Genomic DNA, 22,506 nt, shown 5'->3' with positions numbered 1-22,506 from the left:
CTGACTCACAAGTCACAGATGGCAGTGTTAGTCACCACCAGCTTTATTCCAACAATTTAATGATGTTGAAGAGTGGTTTGCATGACTAAGTTCAAAGGACAAACTTCAAAAGAACCAAGTGTTTGGGGCCTCCAGTAACTACTGACAGTGGAAAAATCTTTATGAAACTGTAAGAAGGCCAGAAAAACAGAAAGCTAGCTAACCCCTGACTTGAGCTCAATTTCACTGCGTAACAGCAAGCAGCAGTTCTTGAAGTGTGATCTATGGCCTGTGGAGAGGCCTTAATAGAGAGCATAAAAAAATTTCCTAATTAAACATATTTGGGAAATGCTATTTTAAACACAAATGTTATTTTAAGCCAAACAAATTATGCAGCTTTCTTTACTTCAGGATTTTTTCAGGGCCTCTTAACGTTTTTGAGGAAATCTTCAAGAAGACGGGCAATTGATGAAGTGTTTCCCAAACTTACATGACTATTTCATGTTTGAACTATGTCACAGAATTAGGTTTGGTGGTACACAGTGGAGCAAGTAGTGGGGTAGGACAAATCTCAGACCCTTTTTCTTTCATTTCTCATATAGTACACAGAAATAACATACCTGACCAGGACCCGTTTGTAAAAAAGTGAAGCCCCAGGAAGGAAGAGGTCAAGAACTTTAACCAAAAGTGAAACAAATAAGTTAATATTTATTCTGTGCTTGTCCCCTTATCGTGATGCCAACCTTAGGCATGAAACAAACACTGTTCTTATTTTCTTAGTATGAGAACTACAGAAATTAACTACTTGGAATCAGAATTAGGATCCCAGTCTCTATCTCTCTTTCTCACTCATGTGTGGTGTACATGCATGTGTGCATGCTTGTTTGCATGTGTGTGTGTGTGCGTGTTTGTGTTTGTGTGTGTGTGTGTGTGAGTTCCGAGATTTGATGTTATGTGTCTTCTTTGATCTCTCTTCATCTTACTCCCTGAGGCAGAGACTCTCATTTAAGACAGAGCTCAACAATTTAGCTAGTGTACTTATCCAGCATGTCCCAGTGATTCCCTGTCTTTGCCTGCTGAACACTAGGTTTACAAGCCAGCCACTGCATCTGCCTGGCGTTTCTGTTGGTTCTGAGGATCTGAATTCTGGTCTTCACTCATTCTTGGCATGCCCTTCATCCATTGAACCATCTCCCCAGCCCCAAGAGTCTCATAATTCCAAAGCCCAAGCTTTCCCTGCCACACCAAGCAATCTTTTACAGCAAGATTCATTGTTTGATTTAAGAAATTAACATTTATTTAGTAAGTATCAGAGGAAAACTCAACATCATTATTGTAAGTAGAGCTATTGAAGACTGAAAATGGTAGAATGTGGGTGGATGAATTTGGGGAACTGGGGTGCATATGGTAGTTTTATTTACAGCTTTGAACTTGAGGAGAGGGCACAAAGCCAAGTGAACTAAAATATCTAAATCTTGGGCAAATCTTTAAAGCCTGTGAAGAACAGTCTGCTCTCCTTCAGGCTTAGAGAAAAGGTTAGTATGTGAGAGGAAGAGAAAGTGAAGAGCAGCAGATAGGGAAGCTTAACAATCTTCCTGAAATCTGAAATTTTTGACCTCACATTAGATACTATCTATAAAAGGTATGGCTTCCAAGAAATCAGTCAAGGCATAAGAGTGTTTTGAAATGTTTAAAAATTATAAATTTTACCTTCTAGTTGCTGGGATAAAACACTCAATCTGAAGCAGCATATAAAAGGCAAAAATATTTCTGGCTCTCCCCACCCCTAGTTTTAAGGGGAAGCTTCATCATGGCAGGAAGGGCATGGAGAAGCAGACAGCCAGCTCCCATTGTCATGTCAGCAGGAGGGAGGAGTAGCAGCAGTGACTTTGCTGTCAACAGCCAGTGGGGCTGGACCAATAAACCTCAACTCCCTGTGTCTCCTACTTCTGTAGTGACACATTTCCTCCAGTAAGGCTCTATTCCCCACAGGCACATCAGCTGGCAATCAACTATGAGGCTTAATCATAACTATGGTGGGACATTTACCACCACATTCTTTCCCTAGTCCCTATACACTTACAGTAATTTCTTGATTCAAAAATGCATTAAGTTCAACTTTAAAACTTCACAAGCTGGGTTTGTTGCTCATGCCTCTATTCTTGGCAGACTGAGGTAGGAGAATTTCTATAGTAGGCAGCTTCAGGTCATTGAGATGAACTTCTAAACCAGGCATAGTTATGGAGAAAGGAATATTTATTGAAGCTTACAGATCCAGGGGAAGTTCTATAATGGCAGAAGAAGCTGGCCTGCTTTCATAGGTCCATGCTGAGAGAGAGAAGCCACAAACCAAAATTCGAAAGCCACACAGCACAGAAGCACACTTAGGAATTCCAGGTGGAACTCAGCACTTTGCATATGTTTACATTGGAATTTCAAATACTACCACCACACCTTATTGCTAGACCTTAATGTCTGCCCAGTGACATCTGCTCCAGCCAGGTGGCTGGAAGTCCCTGAAGTTTTAATAAACTCCTGAATCTATTGGGGGACAATTATTCAAATCTACCACAATTACCAATTGTTTGAGGCCAGGCTAGGCTACAAAGTGAGTTCTAAGCCAGCTTGTGCTGGAGTGAGACAGTGCCTTAGAAAAATAAAAAACAACAACAAAAATAATAATAACATGCCCAAAGTTTTTAGCAGTTCAAACACTGTGCAAAGTCCAAAGTCTCATCTGAGACTCAAGAACGCTTCTTAACTACAAACTCTATAAATAAAATCAAGTTACAATTTACATACCAACACAAAACAACACCGAATAAATATTTCTGTTCCATCAAGCATGAATGGAGGCATATCAAATGAGAACTGGACCAATACCAGTTTCCATGACTCATAATCCATGCTGAGGTAGAGCTTTGAGTGATGCAGCTTTCTTCAAGTAAGCCATGCCGCTGTAAGTAACTTCCCCACAGTTACAATCACAAGTTTATGAAGCTAGACTTGGGTGGATTCATTGCTTCTGTTTGTAGTTGGTGCCTTATCTAGAGTACATAGACATTTGTTCAAAGTTTACAGTGGAAAGTCATGAAACAGTCTTTCCCAGAGTCATGTTTTGAACCCTTGACCCCAAGCTTGGGGACATGGGTTTGATAGAGGGTAGAGCCTGGATGGCAGGAGTAGGTCAGAGGATAGGGCCTTTGAAGATATACACACCCATTTCTGCTCTAGTTTTCTTGCTTATTGTCAGCTTGCTATCTCAAATGGAGCCACTTCCCCAGGCCTCTCCTGCTACAATGGACTGTGACTTTTTGAAACTGTGAACGAAAATGAGCTTATCATCCATTAAGTTTTTTTTGTCAGGTAATTTTATCACTGTGACACAAAGGTAAGGAACTTTTCAACTATTCTACTTGACTGTTATACAGAAAGTAGCTATAGGAAATATGCAGGTAAATGAGCATGGCTGTGTTCTAATAAAACATTATTTTAAAAAATAGGCTGTCACTCTACAATTTGATGACCTCTGCTGGAATATCATAATCATACAATAAATAACAGCTACCATCATAAAATCAAATATAAATTAAGCTGTATTGGGAGGAAATCAACATTTTTTTGAGTACCTATGTACCTGTTTGTGACAAACTTTATAATAAATGCTTTTGTACGTGCTATCATTGATCAGGCCATTTGTCATGGGAAGCACATGGTATTGATATTATGCTTATTTTAGGTAAACATGTGACTCAGGGAGGTTCAGGCACTGGTTTAAGAGACAGAAACATCTTCTGAATCCTAACCTGTGGCTCTCATATGTGAGATTTCAACTCCATGGTGGTACTCGGAGATGACATCTCAAATAATTCTTTTATGTTCTTAAAAGGTGAAAACTTGGGGCTGGGAAGATGGCCTAGCCATTAAGGTACATGTCTGCAAAGCCTAACTAGCAGGGTTCAATTCCCTAGTATCCATGTAAAGCCAGACCCACAAAGTGGTACATGCATTGGAGTTCATTTGCAGTGGCAAGAAGCTCTGACATGTCCATTTCTCTCTCTCTCTCTCTCTCTCTCTCTCTCTCTCGTTGCTTGCAAATAAATAAATAAAATAATGAATACTTAAAGTTTATATAGCTCAATAAGGAGAGACATTAGAGTTCAAAAGGATTCCTTCATCTTCCACTTCCTAGAACCCCAGCAGCTGTCCAGTGGCTGTCCATATGTAAGTCCTGAAGTGCTTGACCTTTCCTTTGTCTTTCTCTCAGACCTCTGGCTGTGTCTCAAGCTTTACACAGCCCCTCTTTGAAGAATACTGAAGCCAAGGTGTCCTGTGTGCAAATGCTTATTAGCTTCTGGGCACATGTTGGCAAGTTCCCTTTGGTCTGGAAGAAGTTCCAGAATCTGTTGAGGTCTGGCTGTGCTCACTGGTTGTCTTAGCCAGAAAGAGTTGTTAATTGGGATGATACCCTACATGTCTCCACCTCTCCAGCTAGATTTCCTGCTCTGGGCATGCCTGTTTTGGCTTAAGTGGGTTGTTTGGCTTTACTATAGACTTAGATGAGTGAAAGCAAATTTCAAAACTCTGAAGCCTGGTAAACCAGTTCAGAGTTTTCCAGACTATGGGTGAAGACATATCTCACAGAGTATATCTGTGGTTATATCAGTTTGGGGATATGGTATCACCAGAGCCGGACAGGCTAATTGCTACATGATTTCTCACATATGCACTCTTTTGCTCCAAGCCTTCCATTAGCTTCTAACCACATGCAGAACAATATCCAAACTTCTAGCCACTGCCTACAGAACTTGATTCCCCCATTTCATTCAGTTTGCTGCTTTGAGGCATCTGTACCTCAACCTATCTGAAAGAGCACCTGTTCCTCACCAGACATTGCCTATTGTCCAGTCTTGGGTTAGATTTCTTCTTAGAAAATACTACCACATGCATCTGGCTTCTTTTTTATTGACTGTATTTCTCCATGTTATGGTATGAATGTTCGGGTACCTTCAAAATTCATATATTGAATTTTCACTACCAATGTGATTAATGTTACTGGGGCCTTGGAGAAGTAAGCAGGTCATGAGGGCAGAACTCTCTGAAATGGGATTAATGTCCCTAGAAAAGAGACTCAAAGTAGTTTACAATCTCATACCATGTATAGACATAGCTGGAAAGTTCTGTCAATGAACCAGGAAGTGAGTCTTCCCAAGACACCAAATCTGTTGTTGCTCTATTCTTGAGACTTTGACTCTTTAGAACTGTGAGGAATGGATTTCTGTTGTTTCTAAGGCACCAACTTTGTGGCATTTTGCTACAGAATCTCAATATAGAATAGCACACCTCCCTTAGAGTGAATAAAAGGTTATCATCTGTATTGTTTCTTATGACACTGTTGTCCTTGCTCTATATATTGAATGGTCATATAAGCTGTAGATTTCTAAAGACAGAATAGCATCAAGTGTTCTCCAAACTTGTTGGCCCCTGAACACTCTTTGATGCATCTCATAAGAATGCTTTTTCATAGGAAACAATTTGGGGAACTGCTTCAATCTGGGGTCTTATCCCACACATTATTTCAATAACAGGTATCAATAATGACCCTAAAACATCTATACTGTCAGTTTCTATGCTAAGTAGTATGCATGCATTATGTCATTTAATCATGACAATAACCTCTAAAACAGGTGCCATTGTTGTGCCTTTTATGTAGACCAAGAAAATGAAATATTTATTGAAATTTAATTGATTTGGGCAAGCGTGCTTAACAAACAAACATATTTCCAGCCCAGAGATTTCAGATACCAAATTTACACTAAACCCATTACTCATTCCTTCCTCTGAGCTGGACATTTCTCCATATCCAATGACAAAATGCTCTTTGTTGCCATCTCTTTCTTGAGCGCATCTCCTCCCACTAGTTGTTGACTAATCAATGTTACAAGCCTCAGGTTGTCAGCCTCAAATTCCAAGTCTGATCTTCTCTGTCCTTGGTACTGTTTTTTCCAAATCCCAAGCAATATGTGGTATCATTGTGGAGGCCACCTTTGAAAACAAGGACATCCCTTGAAGTCTATGTCTGAGATGCTTTTCTGTCTCAGGGATGGCATGATTTCCTTTGTTTCTATATGTTATGCCATCACTCTGCACATTTATTAAGTCCAAAGGGCAAACACAGGAAAACAACTTCAAATGTTAGATTTTATATACAACCCCTGATGTCAAAGATGATGTTCAAGACATGGGAATATGAACTCTTGTCAGGGTTTGAAGATTAATTTTGAGTGTGCTAAGTTTTTAGGTAAACCTGAACATTGAAAATCTCCTTGTAAGGACTTCATTCTTGATAGGGGTTGGCCTATAAGTGGGTAGAACTTATAGAATAATAAGGGAGGGTGACCGAGGAAATTACGTAGTATATAAGGAGGCAGGACAAGAGCATCTATTGTACCTGGAAAAGGTATTACTAGACCTGAAATTTGAAAGAAGACTATGAATAGGTGAAAGACACAGGAGGGGCCAATATAAGAGGATTGACACATTCAAGGACACAAATGGCATAAAACAGTTGCTGGGGAAAGAATACTTAGAGCTGAAGTACAGGATCTGTTTGGAGACAACTTTCAATGCTGGGCAGAGGATATAAATTTTCTTCATGGGTGGAATGAAACTACTTAGAAATATTTAGGCCAACACATGCTGACTTCTACTACCCAACCTTGTGAGATATATTGAAAAGTAAGGTTAGTGTGATCAGCAACAAGTAGAAAGCTGTTGCAATAGCTTATTTGTAAGATACCAAGAATTGAAGAAGGATGTGGGAGGTCAGTAAACTGCTTTACTTGTCACAGAAGTTGTGTTAATTACTTGTCTATTGCCCTGATCAAAACGCATGATAGAAACAACTTAAGGGAGGGAAGATTTATTCTGGCTCAGTTTCAGAAGGGTTCCGTCCATCGTGGCAGGGAAGCTATGGATCTGGTGCATTACTAGAAGCTGTTCACATAGTGGCAGGCCAAGAAGCAAAGAGGCAGAAAGTGAGACAGGAAGTTAGGCTAAAAATAATCTTCAAATGCCCTCCCCTTTGTGACCTATTTCTGCCAGCTAGGCTCATTTCCTATGAGTCACATAGCATCCCCAAACAGTGCCACCATTAGGAGCTAAATACACAAAATATGAACCTTGGGGAGCATTTCAGATCAAAACTGTAAAAGCAATGGAGTCTATAAAACATTATGTATGGAGAGCGGTAAAGGAAAACAAAATAAATTTCAAATTTTAGTTTTCATCTGTCTTCTGGGAGGAATAGTTTGGCAAGAAGTACAATAGATGAGTTTCATTTTTGTCACCTTATGTGAAATATATTTGGAATTAGTACCTTAGAAATACCTGGACTGGAGTGATATTCAAAAGTTACCAAAGCTACTGAAATGATTTTTCACATCTACCTTATAAATGGATGATGGGAAATGTAAGACAGAACTTATCTTGGTGGGTGGCTCAATTACAGGTTATACATCAATAGAAGTACAGATGGGCTGAGTGATCTTGTCATCAATAACAGGTTGCCAGGAAATGGTAACATGGCATTATTGGGGGCTGTGACAGGAAGACTTGAAGATGACCTCTTTGAAATTACCTTTTGGTAGTCCCATACTTATAATTACTTTATGGTGTAGCCTGAGTTGTTCTGAGCCAACAGCATGTGACTAAACTGATAGATGATAACCATGGTGATTAGTTATACAAGACCAAAAAATATCTTTCCTTCTTGTTGGCTTAGATAACTCACTTTGTTGAAAGTCCTCTGTGGCAAGGGACTGAAGTTAGCTTCAGATCCCAGGTAGCAAGGAATTGAGACTTTTGGTCCAGTGGTCTCTGGGGACCTGAATCCAGACAATAACTACAGCTGGGAAGCTCACCATTTCCCAGTGCAGCCTTCGGGTGGGCTTCAAGCCTGGGGCAAATGTGGAGACAGGAGCCAAAAGTACAAAATTCAATTGGCTGATGCTCTTGATTCTATACATATAAAAGCTGTGAGAGAATAGATGTGTGTTGGTTTATAGGCCATTAAATACTGTTGTAGTTTGAATTACACTAATAAATAATGTATTATTAGTTATCATTGGCCAGTTCATGTGCATTGACTATTTTGAGAAGACCCACTTAGGCCAGATGCACAAGGGGGTGCACGCATCTGGAGTTTGTTTGCAGTGGCTGGAGGCCCTGGTGTGGCCATTCTCTCTCTCTCTCTCTCTCTCTCTCTCTCTCTCTCTCTCTCTCTCTCTCCCTATTTCTGTATCTCTCTCTCAAACAAATAAATGAAAACAAAATAGTTTTTCAAATACTGTATATCTTTCTTTCATATGAAAATATATCAATTCTGCAGCTTTTTATATTGTCCCTGGCATCTAAGATTAAGAGTCAAAAGACTTAGGATTCCTCCTTAACCTGTTGCCAGATCTTAGGAAATTTTCTCCCTTTTCCCTGTCTCAGTTTCACTATTTTACAAATGAGGGTGTTAAACTAGGCCAGTAATTTATATTAATATTTTCCTTCTTTTTGTTTGCCACAGAATCTTTCATCCAATGTAGGCTCACATGGAAACTCATGTACTAAACAGACATAAATAGAGGGTTTTGGTCAAAATGAGGTAGAGTGGCGCCCCCTGTGCTTTCTCCCCATCTTTCCATGTCAGTGCCTAAATCACCTCTATGACTTTTCAAATCCCACCTATAAGCTCTTCGCTTAGAGACTGTTCATCAATCAGCCTCTTCATGTTCAACATTCCCTAAGTTGCAGGGAGAGTTAGAAACACAAACAAGCAGTGGATCTGCATGAGCACTCTTCAGTGGCATCTCTGCACCAAGCTACTTCTGATGACCATCCATGGCAGAGGTTTTGATGGTGACCCTAACAACTGTTGGGGCTGTTCTGCTTTTTTGTTTTTGAATTTTGAGTTAGCACTTTAATCTTTAACACATATAGGCTTTTAACATTAACCTTACTATTTCATAATATGTGTCTAGACATATAAATTCATAGGTGAGTGGGTGGTGAGTATAATTATGTTAAATTTTATATATGCTTTTTAGTATTTAAATTAAAATTACACTGTATTTAATTTACCTTTTTCATAAACTGAGTGTGGTGGTTTGATTCAGATATTCCCTATAAACTTATGTATACTGAATGCTAGGTTCCCAGATGATGGAGATTTGGGAATTAATGCCTTCTGAGGCAGTGTATTTTTGATGGTGGGCTTATGGGTATTATAGCCAGTGTCCCTGTGCCAGTGTTTGGCACACTCCCCTGTTGCTATTGCCCATCTGATGTTGGCCAGGAGATCATGCCATCGTTTTCCCCTGCCATTATGGAACTTCCCCTTGAGTCCATAAGCAAAAATAAACCTTTTTTTCCCCACAAGCTGCTCTTGGTCAGGTGATTTCTGCCAGCAATGTGAACCTGACTACAACACTAAGAAATTCTTTACCATGATAATTGCCTATTCATATTTTAAGTATTATTATCCACTATACTCTTAATAATTTATATTGGTGGCTACCTTTCATTAAATTTATTACTTTTTTATTAACTATAAGCTTTACTGTATGAACATATTGGGTTATACTCCTATATTCCCTATCCCTGTTCATTCAACTGAGGACCCTGCTCAGTGGGGTTATTGGTATGCACTGTGGGTTCTATGCATCGAACAATTAGTCTCCCTCTGCTGCACCAAAGCTTGGGTATACTCCTCTCCATCAGGCTTTCTCTTTCTTAGGTGGAAACCAGGGCTTCATTCTTTGGACATTCCCACCTCTTTTTTAAAAGTATTATTATTTTTTATCTTGATGCATACAGTTCTCTCAGTGCTCTCAAGTCTCTGTCTGGAAGGGGTTCAGTGAAGCTCTGGGCTTTCTTCCTCTGATTGTGATGTGTTGCATCTGTAGGTGAGGTTATATGCAACCATATGACATTGCATGGCTGTCAAAGCGCCCCCAACCCTGTTCTAGTAGAGAGGGCTTCCCTATCCTGGATATAGAATCTCAGAGAGATTTGAAGAAAACTAATTTCTGTCATTTCTTTCCCTAACAAACCAGGTTTGCCTTTCCATAGACCTGTTGGGTGATAAAAGGTGATGCTTCACTCCTCTGAAGTAGTCCCTGTCTAGAGTCCTACATTGATTTAAGAATGGCATTCCCTGTTCAACTGTGCTTTTTAAATGTAAATATTTCTCTAGCAAGTCGTCTGCTATCTCTACCCTTTTCTGTTATCTAGAAAATGGGAATGAGTCCTTAACAGCCATTGGGCACAGTAAGAAAATCAGGGTGTTTGACTAGGGGGGAGCCCCCAAAACCAAACTTTCTGCTTTGTACAACTGAAAACCTTTCTAGGCTTTAGTTTAGTTTCCAGAAAAGTGTTGCATAGAGAAGCCATTTCATAAACCTATAGATTCATGAGTATGGTATATTGTTAAATATATATCGTGCATGTGGAAAATCTTCATGAGTCATAAAACAGACTGACAAAAGATACTTTAGGAAGCCAAGCAATATGGTGTTGGTGTTCCACTTCCTTGGGGACAGGACGGTGTGTCACAGGCAGGAATTTCTGAGGGCCTGAAACCTTCCAGCAGGTGGCTAGGTCTTTGGGAGAATGAACTCCTGCAGACTGGATGAAGAGAACTATGGTGCTGAGCATGACTCATATGCTACTTTCTTAGGGCTCGGCTTGGAGCTTCATTTGAGTTCAGAGTCCCTGCATACACTTGTCTATATGGTATGGGGAAACCACTTGAGTTTGTTTAGCCTTTGGTATCTCACATTTCAATAGGGAAGTGACAAAGGCAGTGGGAACAGTGGTTGATGACAAAATGGAGAAATACTGAAAGAGCACTCAGTAAGTATTTTGTCCCATGATTATCCCTCATGTTCCTCCATCAAAAGCTTTCTAAACACATTCTCATGGACATTAGCAGAAACCAGCTCAACTCCCTTAGGGTAGGAGGTGACCAGTGGTTGGTTCTGAAGGAAAGATTTCTGCTTGCTTATGAAACACCTTTGTCTCTTGGAATAAGTTGTTAGAGGAAAGTTAAAGAATCAGTCAAAGCTATTTCAGTTATTGTTACATATTTCAGGACCTGTGAATGTCAGGAAATTTCAAACATCTGAGATAGCTTGGCATGAAATATTTATTTTGAAAATTTCCACTCACAAATAGACTGAAAATACCCATGGAAAGGATTTTGCTTTCACAACCTGCTTTTAATGTAGGCATTTTGCTTTTGTTCCAGGGTGGAGGGTCAAGGAGACTAATGATAAACTGAACAGTAGGCTGCTTCTCAAGTTAAGAGAATATATGCTATTGGGAAAGGAAACCAGAGCTATGATTGCTAGGCTTAAGGGCATAACTGAACAAAAGTCTGATCTCCAGGCATAGAATCAGAGAGATCTGCTGGATTTTTCCCTGCACAGGAACTCACAGGGTGTATATGGCTCTTTAGAGTAGGCTTGGCCAGCACTGTGTTTTTTCACTGGAGAGAGAATTATTGCCTAGACATTGCAGGAGGCTGGTTTCACCACACTTTGAGGAGATTTCCCCCCCTTGGAAGGGATCCTTCACCTAATGTCTTCCACATGTTGAAGGTGTTCAAACTGGCCTAGGATGGGATTCAAGGGGATTCCTAGCTATCTTCCCAGAATGAGCGGTGTTTGAATCATAACCTCTTTCTCTGAGACTTTGGCAGAATTTGTACCTTGGAGGCTATAACCATTATCTCAAGATCCACTGCTCAGAGGCTGGGATGCACCTGTTACACTTTATCTGCCAATCAGCCCATATAAACCCACACACTCTACTCTCTTAGAACTCAGAGGGGAGTAGGTGCAGCTCTGTTCTCCTACTCTATTTCCTACATTCACAGCCTAGGGAAGTGTATGCTGTTTTCTTGGAATGAAACTTAGTGAGAATGACCTGACTGGTACCTCTAGTTGCATACTTCTCTATCCTGGGGCTGAAATTCGAACACTTCTGTTTCCAAGCAACATTACACCACTCCATGCTGACCTTTCCTATGCACCATGACAAATGATAGCTGCAGGGCTAGTATGTGAAATCAATTGGCACCCATGCCAACTGTGGGCTCCTGTTCCATCTTGGCTATTCCAGGAAAGGCATCACTCAAGGTTCTCCATTTGGTCAGCCAAGCCTGATTTCAGGAGGTAGTGTGGCATAACAGAAAGGTAGTAAGGTCAGGGCTTCACAGCCAGCTCTACCTCTCATTTATGGAAATGTACTTAGCCAAGCCTCTCAGCTTCCTTGAACGTCAATTCTTCTATCCACCCAATGGAGCTTTACATTTTTTTTTAAATTTTTAAATTTTTTATTTTTTTAAATATTTTTTTAAATTTTTATTTATTTATTTATTTGAGAGTGACAGACACAGAGAGAAAGACAGATAGAGAGAGAGAGAGAATGGGTGCGCCAGGGCTTCCAGCCTCTGCAAACGAACTCCAGACGCGTGTGCCCCCTTGTGCATCTGGCTAGCGTGGGACCTGGGGAACCAAGCCTCGAACCGGGGTCCTTAGGCTTCACAGGCAAGCACTTAACCGCTAGGCCATCTCTCCAGCCCAAGGAGCTTTACATTTGTAACTTCGGTTTCAGAGAATTAGACGAGATGCCATAGGTGACCCTCCCTGTCGTGTATGTGATATGTTACCAGCTCTGACTGTGTCTATGCTATATCATCACAAAAGGGATTGGTTATATATTTAGAGCTAACTAAATTTTTGTAGTATAAGTTCAACTTTCTTTTATTTATTTGAGAAAGAAAAAGAAAGAGAAAGAGAGAGAGAGAGAGAGAGGGAGGAAGGGAGAGAGAGAGGGAGAGGGAAAGACAGAGGGAGAGACAGAGGGAGAGGGAGAGGAAGAGGGAGAGAATTGGGTCCAGCCACTGCAAATGAACTCCATATGCATGCACCACCATGTGCATCTGGCTTATGTGGGTTCTGGGGATTTGAACCTGGGTCCTTAGGCTTTGCAGGCAAGTGCCTTAACTGCTAAGACATCTCTCCAGCCCTGAATTCCACTTTTCCGACTGTAGTGGCTTTAGTATGGAGGAGCTTCTGTGCCTTGTGCATACCTTGTGGGTATGTTTTTCTATAAGCAACCATGGTTTGTAGGTTCAGAGTTATGCACCCGGAGAGAAGAGGTTCTTAAGTACATTGTGAGCATTAGAAAGGGTAAGATTAAGAGGGATGTGTTTTTCATTCTGTCAGCTTGAATTCCCTTTCCAAATTCCATTCTGGTTATATGATCAGGCTACTGCTGTATTTATGGGTGGCCACAGTCTGCCTGGAGGGGCTTATTTAGTCAGAAAGGAAGTACTTTCCTTCTGAAGGCAGTACAAGAAGCAGAAACATTCAGAAAGAACTCAACAGGGGCAGAGTGTACCTCTGATCAGTGGTCATTGGAGACCTGGCCTTAAAACCCAGCTCCATCTCTCTAGTTCTAAGACCCTGGAAAAGTTGCTCCATCCTCTGCTCTCTGAGCCATCCTTTGCCCTATAAGTTTGAACCATGCTTCAGGGAGGTGTCCATGATGTTTAGTGCAATGATACCTAAGGGCCTTTGTCTTAGACAATAGACTCACCATATATCATTAAAACTAATTAAAATAACCCGACATAATTAAGCCTTTTAAACCTCCTATACTTATTCCTGTTACCATCCTACTTAGGGAATTGCTGGTGACTTAGAGGGACAAACAACCTTGCTGAAATATGTACCTATTATGCAAATGAGAACCACTTGTTCTGTCTCCTATTATTCAAGATCTGGCAAAGATGAACTGGTCCACAGCTTGAGCATTAGGGTGAGTTTGGGTCCTCCAATCCCATCTCAACCAAAACAAGCCTCACATTTATCTGCTAAATACTGGGGTTTTCCTTCAAATTCTAATAAATATTTTCATTGCTAAAGCAAATTTGACAACCATTGGTTTAGAACATCAAGCCTAAAGAATGTTTGTGAGCTGAAAGCAGGTAAATACAGAAAAGTCTCTATATATTGAACCTTTATGATGCTCCAGGTTTTATTCCAAGAATTTTCTACGTACTATTTCAGTATCCTGTGTAACTCCACACCTGGAAGGTCAGCAACCTTACAAGAAGGACAGGGAGGAACTGGGCATGACGTAGGGAAGGTAGGTGTTTTAAGTGAAGCTGGGGGAATGTCACATAGCCTGGATGTTCCTTTTTTGGTCCTCATCCACTTCATACTATTTGATTAAATTAGAGAATATTCACACTTTGCCATCCTCTTTCAGGAAATGCAGTCAGTTTCCTGGCTTGCATAGGACCCAGAGCACACTACCTCCCATGTCCTATAGAGGGTTCAGTGCACACCATGCTGGTACTTTCCATCAGTTTATTTAGTGTGAATAAACCTCTCTCCAGCCGTGAACTTGGCTTTTCCTCTCTTAGGACAAGATGAGAAACCAGCTGGAGTGGGCAGCACTTTTCATTTCTAAAGCACATATGGGAAAGAGCTAGAAAGCAGGGAATAAAGGTCCATCAAAACACGAAGAAGCATTCATTCTTCAGGTCAGCTCTCTGTGCTCTTTTTCCCTCCACATGGAAAGTGTCCAAAGACTCCCCAGCCACACAGATCTTTATAGGGAAAGGCTTTAGAACCGCAAATGCTAAAGCTGAAAACCTTTTGACATTCTGGAATTAGAACTTAAGATTTATGCTTGTATCCAGCCGCAGGCTTCCACCTTTCCCCCAACCAATGCCAGCACAATCTTTTCCTTGTAAAATACAGCCAAATTCCTACTTTTGAGCCTGTTGAGACACCTTGAGATTGGGAGAGAAGAAAAGGTAGGGATGGAGTAGGCACACAAGAACACTCCTAAATTGGATAAGTGCTCTTCTAACTTTCAGAGTGATGGCAGCTTCTGGCTGTGACAATGATTCCAAACTTCCAGTCACTGAGTGTTCACCACCAACCTCTTTGAATGTCATATTCTACTTATGACAGGGAAGTTGTTACCATTATGGAGAGAAGTGAGGCTCGTTCAGATTTTAAGGTGGTGATTGTGAGCATGCCCCAGTCACCTTGGCATCATCATTTGACCTCTTGACCCCCTTGCAATAGGGAAAGACCAGAGAGACCTCCGTGTTATTGCCAAGGCTCACCAGGGAGGTGCCTTCCTTTTCCTCCAGGTCTGCTCTGTGATGAAGCGTGAGGAGGGGGTAGAGATTCTAAAATCATAGGGGATGTTTCTGGCTCTATGTCCCCTAAACGTGCATGAACCTCACCTGAGGTTCAGTGAATTAAGAGGTATCCACCAGAAATGCCCTACTCTAAGAACCCACAGACATGCCCACTCTCCTTGTCTTGCCGCCTATGAGTATTCATCTGTCTCCAGCATTCACCTCCTCTCTCCTGTTCCCTAATTCTCCTCGTCCTACAGGGTGGACTGAGGTTCAAATGTGGGGATGGCTACAAAACCCTTGTCAACAGCCAGGGTTATTTGGATGTAAAATTGTTGTCCTTCCCCCAAGACTATGAGCCAACTTTACTTTCAAACATCTTTCCTAACACACAAAGGAAAAAAAAAAAAAAAATCCACAGGTGAATTAGCCAAACAAAGGGTTAAGAGAAAACTCATACTTTTCTTCCAAAGAAAGGCACAGACGAAAAACTTTACCAAAAGTTTCTTCCAAGTGTTACGTGTTCATAGATCTACACCAAAGCAACATGCAAGACTAGAGAGGAAGTCGGGGAACGGCCCAGGTGTGCTGGATCCTAAATCAACCTATGCTCCTTTTGCCAGCCGCCAAAATCACAGCCAGGGTTTTATAATGGAAAAGCCATGACTCCCTGCGTACCCGAAGTGGCAACAGAACATCATGAAGGTCTTGGGTGATGGAGGCAAAAGAGACTTACCTTGCCCCGATGAGAAGAACCTAGGTCCGCGGGTGCATCAGCTGCGTGGAAGGGATTCCGGGACGTGAGCCGCAGCTGTTCCCACCCGCGTGGTCCCTGGAGTCCCCGCAACCGCTCCCTGCTTTGTGCGGAGCAGAAGCGGGCGCGTGTCTGCCCAGGAGAGGCGTGCGACAGTAGGCAGGCTGTAGCCAGAGGAGCCAGCTTTGCCTGGCTTATATAGTGAGCTCCTTCCTCTGTAATGGGACGCCTCCTCGCCTCCAGACATCCTTTCCCACTTTTTCAGTTGGTGAATTAAAGGAACAGCCCTCCCGGCGGAACGCGGTTAGCTCATGAAGGACGCTCTCACTCCCGGCTCCCAGCCAGCCAAGGAGCCATTTGCATACAATTTATGGCGAAAGTAGGAATTCCCGCTTCCTCCGCGCTCGCAGAGTAGCTGTGAGTGAAGTGTGATGTTTGCATTGCTCCCCATAGGATTTTTCTAATTGTGAAACAGAAGCCCCCCTCTCTCCCCCAGCCCCCGGAGCGAGGGAGGAAGCGGATCCTGGCTGGGCTCCTCTGCTCCAGCATGCTGGAAAGGCGACCTGGGCTCGTCTGGGCTCTGGGGTAGCAGCTGCTTGGTGGTACCTAGGGAGAAAACCAGGGGCTGAGCGGGAGTTCCTGGAAAGAGGAGGTAGAGCCCTCACAAGCCTGGCGCGGTTCAGGTTTCTCTGAGCCAGCTCCAAGATAACCCAGGATAAGTTTCTAGCAGGTGGGGACCGTGCTGGGGGACACAGATCCTCCCTGCTTTTCTGAAGTGGGCACCACTCGTGCCCAGCTGCTGCCTGGAGGAATCCTTGACCTAGCTCCTGGGTCCCATAGGAAGGTGACTTCTTTTGTGTTTTGGTTTTGACATTGTTCTAGCCCAGTGTTAAGAGTATTTCTTAGCAGAATCTCCTGGGGCGGGTGGGCGACGGGGTGTGAGGAGGTAGCGTTGGGGGTGGGGTGTTGGGGGGTCCCCGACCTTGTTCTCTTCTCATGAAGTGGTGGTGGTGGGGGAGCTTACTGCTGACGTTTCTGTAAAGGAAAACAACAGTGATTTTAAAAGGTACTCACTTCATCCCTGAGCCTTTGGCAAAGTTTCTGGTCTCCTTTCCCCTATGGATCCTCTCCAAGCTCTGAGTCATCCCTGGCTTCTGTGATTAGCGGGATTGATACCCCCAGGGCATATAGGGGCATGCGGGAGTGGAGTAGCAGCCACACACGCTGGAGGGACTCCTGGGCTTGTTGGAACTAGTAAGTTTGGTTAGGACGGTCCTGGCAAGGGAAGTACTGGTAGGTTAGGATCCTGCTGTGTTTCTTCAAGGCCTTGCGAACTCTTAACTAAGCACCTAGGTTCAAGTGGCCCCCTGTTTGCAAATGAAGAAACTGCAGTTGTGACTCACTCAAGGATACACCTGAGAAACAGTTACAAACACAGGCTCCCTAGCTTTTTGCCCCATGACATTGCTAACCAGGATGATATTTAAGTGACGTGCTGTGTCCTCGTAGATTGTCACACATGTGAATAGATGTCACCACCACATTGGAATATGGAGCATTCATTCCTTGTCTTGTTCAAGTAATCAGGGGAGATCTTCGATTCCTTTTTTTTTTTTTAAAGCAACCACTAATGATGGAGGTTTTTGTCATCTATCTATTTTCAATACTGAAGTGATGTCATGTAGCCCTTATTATTGCTGTCGGTCTCATCTCAGACCAAAAAATTAAAAAAAAAAAAAAAAAGGTTTGGTTCTCCCTATGATGGCACTGGTGCTGACATTCCAAGGCTCTGCTTACGTGACTCACACAGATAGCAAGAAAACCCATAAATAGTCATGTCATAAAACAGCTCATTTGAACTTTTAAACCATCTTGGCTGATTCAAATCTTGGTTGTTTTGGAAGTTTTTAATTATGTGTTTTAGCCAAAGCATATTTCAGTAGCGTGAGGCTCTGACTTCCAACCAGTGGAGAATATTTTCATGCCTCTTTGCCTTCCTAAGGAGACCCTGTTAACCTTCTAGGTTAGTAAAGAAATTATTAGAAGAATATATGATATATGTATGCATATATGAAGAATAACACACACACATATGTATATAGGATATATATGTATAGCCTATAAGACACAAATATGTACTCAATATATTGTAGTTAGGGCTATTTAAATAAGATGATAGTATTTTAGGAAAATAAGTGATTAATATGGCTTATTCTAGGAATTTCTCAGAACTGACACTTCCCTCAGCTCCCACCTCTTTGAGTGCTCTATAATCATTACAAGTTGCTTAGCCAGTCATGAAAAGCACATCCAAATATGACCATGTTTGTACTCAAGGAAGGAAACAGCTAGTGGTCCTGATAGAAAGGCACATACCTAAGCATTAACAGTTGTTATAGAAGTACATCATGAATACCACAGAAAAGGGACGAGCTGTTTTATTTTATGTCTTTACAAGTCTCCTTGTAAAATGAGTTTTCAGCTGGGTGTGGTGGCTCACTTCTGTAATGTTGGTGTCTGTCTCAACAAAAGAAGTAAATACATTAATAAATAAATTACACAAATAACATTTAAAAAATGAAAAAATAATTTAGATATCCTGCACCACAATGAAGGAGATTTTTCAAAGAAGCTGTGTGGCATCTTAACTCCAGCTACACGTTGGTACACATTTTCTGCTTTTCACTTCTGGATCACTTTTTGCATATAGTAATTGTATAAAGTAGTGTGTTTTATTGTTATATTTCATGCATAATGTACTCTGATCATTTTTACCATTCTATTGTCTTTTCTTATCCCTTTTCCCCTCTGACATCTCTTAGTTATCCTTTTACTTTGATGTTGCCTGTTTTATTTTTGGTTCTTCTTCTAAATTCCATGAGATAAAACATGTGATACTTTCTTTGTGAATCTGGCTTAGTTCACTATAAAGGATGTACTCCAGTTCCATCCATTTCTTTTGCAAATGACATAGTTTCATTCTTCTTCATGGCTGAACTAAACTCCGTTTCATGCATATACCACATTTTCTTTATCCACTTAGCTGCTGCAGGCCACTTAGGCAGGTTGTGAATAGTGCTACAATCAACATCTGTGCCAGTATCTCTACAGTAAGCTGACTATTATATTTTGGGGTGTACATTCAAAAGGCAAAGTTCATCATGTGGTAGCTGTATGTTTACTTCTTTGAAGAGCCTTCATACTGATCTTCATAGATATGTACATGGTTCCTTTCTTCCATACCCTCAACAATATTAGTTGGGTTTTGCTCCCAGGATGATGGCCAATCTGATGGGGGTGAGCTAGGATCTCAGTGTAGTTTTGATGTGCACTTCCCTGGTGCTAAAGAATGGTGGCCAATTCCCATGTATTTACTGGTGTTATTTGAAAACTGTCTGTTCAGTTAATTTGTCCATTTATTGATTGAATTTTTTCTTTTGGTCTTTAATGTTTTGAGTTCTTGATATATTTTGGATATTAATTCTCGGTGGTGGTTTGATTCAGGTGTCCCCCATAAACTTAGGTGTTCTGAATGCTAGGTTCCCAGATGATGGATATTTGGGAATTAATGCCTCCTGGAGGGAATGTATTATTGGGGGCAGGCTTATAGGTATTATAGCTATTTCCCCTTGCCAGTGTTTGGCACACCCTCCTGTTGCTGTGGTCCACCTTATGTTGGCCAGGGGGTGATGTCCACCCTCTGCTCATGCCATTGTTTCCCCCTGCCATTGTGGAGCTTCCCTTCAAGCCTGTAAGCCAAAATAAATCTCTTTTTCCCAGAAGCTGCTCTTGGTTGGGTGATTTCTAACAGCAATGAGAACTGGACTGCAATAGAAAAGTGGTACCAAGGAGTGGGATTGCTGCTAGACACCTGACTGTGTGGTTTTGGCCTTTTGGAGCTGACTTTCAAGAGGAAATTGAAAGGAGTTGAAACCTTGGCCTAAGAGATGCCTTGTAGTGCTGTAAGTACAGCTAGATGGACTATTATGGTCAGAGCTACAAGACCTGAATGCAGTAAGAACTATGGACTGTGAGGTTTGGCTTATGAGGGTGAGAAAGAGCTTTGCCTGGACTGGGTTAGCAGTTTATGTAAGAAGCTTGCTCTTGTGCCCATGTCCTGAGAAGTTGTGCAGGGTTGCTTTGCATAGAAATGAACTGGTGTGTGCAGAGGGATATGGCACAGAAAGAAAAACCTTTGGGTGAACTGCTGCCCGTTCAGCTGCAACTGAGAGATTACAACCTTTGAGACTGGGCTAGCTGACCTGTGCTGGGGCAACAGGAAGAATGTAGACTTTTTAGAAGGAGCCTGAGTGCTCAAGGAGTGTCCTGTTCTTCAAAGTCTACTTTATTCCCCCCCTTGGATTAACAAATTGGCACCTGCCTGGTATCCTGGAGTATAAGAAATGCTGGAAAGAGGGTCATTGAGTTTGCAACATGGTCTTGTGTTTTGTAAATAGCCATGGGCAGTGTGAAGCAGGGTTGCTGGATGCCTGCATGGAGACCCCATGGGGCCATGAGGATGAACCGTGGCTTGCAGTGGAGACCCAGTGGAAATGCCGGGACCATGAGATGGCTGCCAAGGAGCTGCCTGCCCCGATGAAGTTTTCCAGAACTGTGAGTAGCCTAGCTGGAGGGGTGGAATTGGAATGCCAGAGACTTGTTGCTGGTTAGAATTATCAGACTTGAAGATTTGTCACTGGCTAGAGTTGTTGGACTTGAAGCTACAGAGTTTTATGTTTGCCCTGGTAGTTTAAATCTTGTATTGGTTAAATGTTTCTTTGCTATGCCCAATGCCATCTACTGCAGTGTGAATATTTATTCTGTGCCATTATCGGTTTTTTGAGGTTATTTTTTGGTATTATGGCTCAGTTAAAAGATCTTGGACTAGTGGGATGTATGAACATCATTGGAATTGATAAAAACTATGGGGACTTTTAAAATGAGATGAATGCATTGCATTTTTACATCATGTATGATTATCAGTTTATGGGGGCCAGGGGCGGATTGTAGTTGTTTGATTCAGATGTCCCCCATAAACTTAGGTGTTCTGAATGCTAGGTTCCCAGCTGATGGATATTTGGGAATTAATGCCTGCTGGAGGGAGTGTATTGTTGGGGGCGGGCTTATGGGTATTAAAGCCTGTTTCCCCTTGCCAGTGTTGCGCACACCCTCCTGTTGCTGTGGCGCACCTTATGTTGGCCAGGGGGTGATGTCCACCCTCTGCTCATGCCATCGTTTTCCCCTGCCATCGTGGAGCTTCCCCTCGAGCCTGTAAGCCAAAATAAATCTCTTTTTCCCAGAAGCTGCTCTTGGTTGGGTGATTTCTACCAGCCATGCAAACCTGGACTGCAACATTCTCTAAAGGATAAATAACTACTAAAGGTTTTCTCCCATTTTGTACGTCTGCATGTCTCTCTCTTCTGTCTGCTTCCTTTGCTATCAGAGACTCTCTAACATGATATAATACCTTTGGAAAAATTCATTCTGGGCAAGTGGGTCTCCATATACCATGTGTTCTCCAACACCCAAGCCTTTGCTCAGGCTGTGCTTTACCTACTCTCATCTTCACCTAGTGATTATCCAACATCTCTCTCTTAAAAAAAGTACTTTTACCTTGTTAAGACATTTTCTCCTTCTACATGGGGTAGCTCTGCATTTAATAAGCCTATTTTTTCCGCTTAGACTCTAGGTTACCTGCAAGTCAGTAGAGTGGGCTCTGTGTGTAGCGCAGGGCCTTGGGCCTTGTAGAAGCACAGGGGTGTTTGCTGCGTGAATGATGTCATGAGGGGATAAGTGGAGGTCTGACATACTGGTTTGTAGTTAAATTCTTCCTTTCCCACCCACGGAACGTGAAGAGGAAACTGGGCTGTCGTGCTCAACACGTTTATTGCACAGATGACAAAAGAAGGCTGAGAGAGGAGAAATGACTAGCCAAAGGGCATTGTGGCTGCTGTCCATGTCAATGCTCATCACAGGCAGAACCAAGCAACCAAACTCCACAGGCATAAAAGCTTGCTTGTGGAAATTAATAGCCACTCATCTTCCCTTTTGGCAGAGGGATCCTTTTGGCATATGGTCTTGCATGGTTCTATCCTTCTTGGTACTGTAAGCACTGTTTTCCATGTGAGAGTGCAGAATGAATGCTTGTAAACACCATCTCTGCGCAGTGCTTCCTGCCAAAGGCTGCCTTTGTTGCTGCTTGTTGCTGCTGTCAGTCATGAGCTGCTGGTGGAGGCTGTGGGTTGGAGGCCAAAGACAGAATGTGGAGGTTTGTCTCAGGTGAGATCATTCTTGTTTCTTTTAATGGTCTATTAACTATAATATATTATTCCCAGAGGGAATAGACAATGAAGGGAATATTGTCCAGGACTAGCTCCATCTGAGGAGATCAAGGGTCCACTTCCTCATAATGTCCCTGGTTTCTCGTGCTGATGATGCTCTTAGCCACCACACCCAGCCTCCTTCTTTTCATCTTGGGATGCATTTAGTATGCTAATGCCTACCCCTAAGTCCCCATGTGTCTCCAAAATTGCCAGAAATCACTTCTAAAGCAATG

General features: G+C 42.1%; 1 protein-coding gene across 8 annotated transcripts in view; it reads right to left on the bottom strand.

The window, feature by feature from the left end:
* The window catches only part of Tnc (tenascin C), a 93,835-nt gene extending 77,527 nt beyond the window's left edge, over positions 1-16,308 (bottom strand). For 2 of the 8 annotated variants that reach the window (XM_004662739.2, XM_045133401.1), the window contains exon 1: positions 15,933-16,308. The gene's annotated coding sequence lies outside the window, so the exon portion shown is untranslated. The remainder of the gene's footprint in view (positions 1-15,932) is intronic. The other 6 variants (XM_004662738.2, XM_045133416.1, XM_045133404.1 and 3 more) reach the window with 5 other exon arrangements.
* Between the last annotated feature and the right edge of the window lie 6,198 nt (positions 16,309-22,506).

Source organism: Jaculus jaculus, chromosome 1, assembly GCF_020740685.1.
Source record: "Jaculus jaculus isolate mJacJac1 chromosome 1, mJacJac1.mat.Y.cur, whole genome shotgun sequence".
In the NCBI taxonomy this organism is placed as follows: Eukaryota; Metazoa; Chordata; class Mammalia; order Rodentia; family Dipodidae; genus Jaculus; species Jaculus jaculus.
The sequence above is the reverse complement of the archived record's forward strand: the minus strand, read 5'-3'. Positions and strand labels throughout refer to the sequence as shown.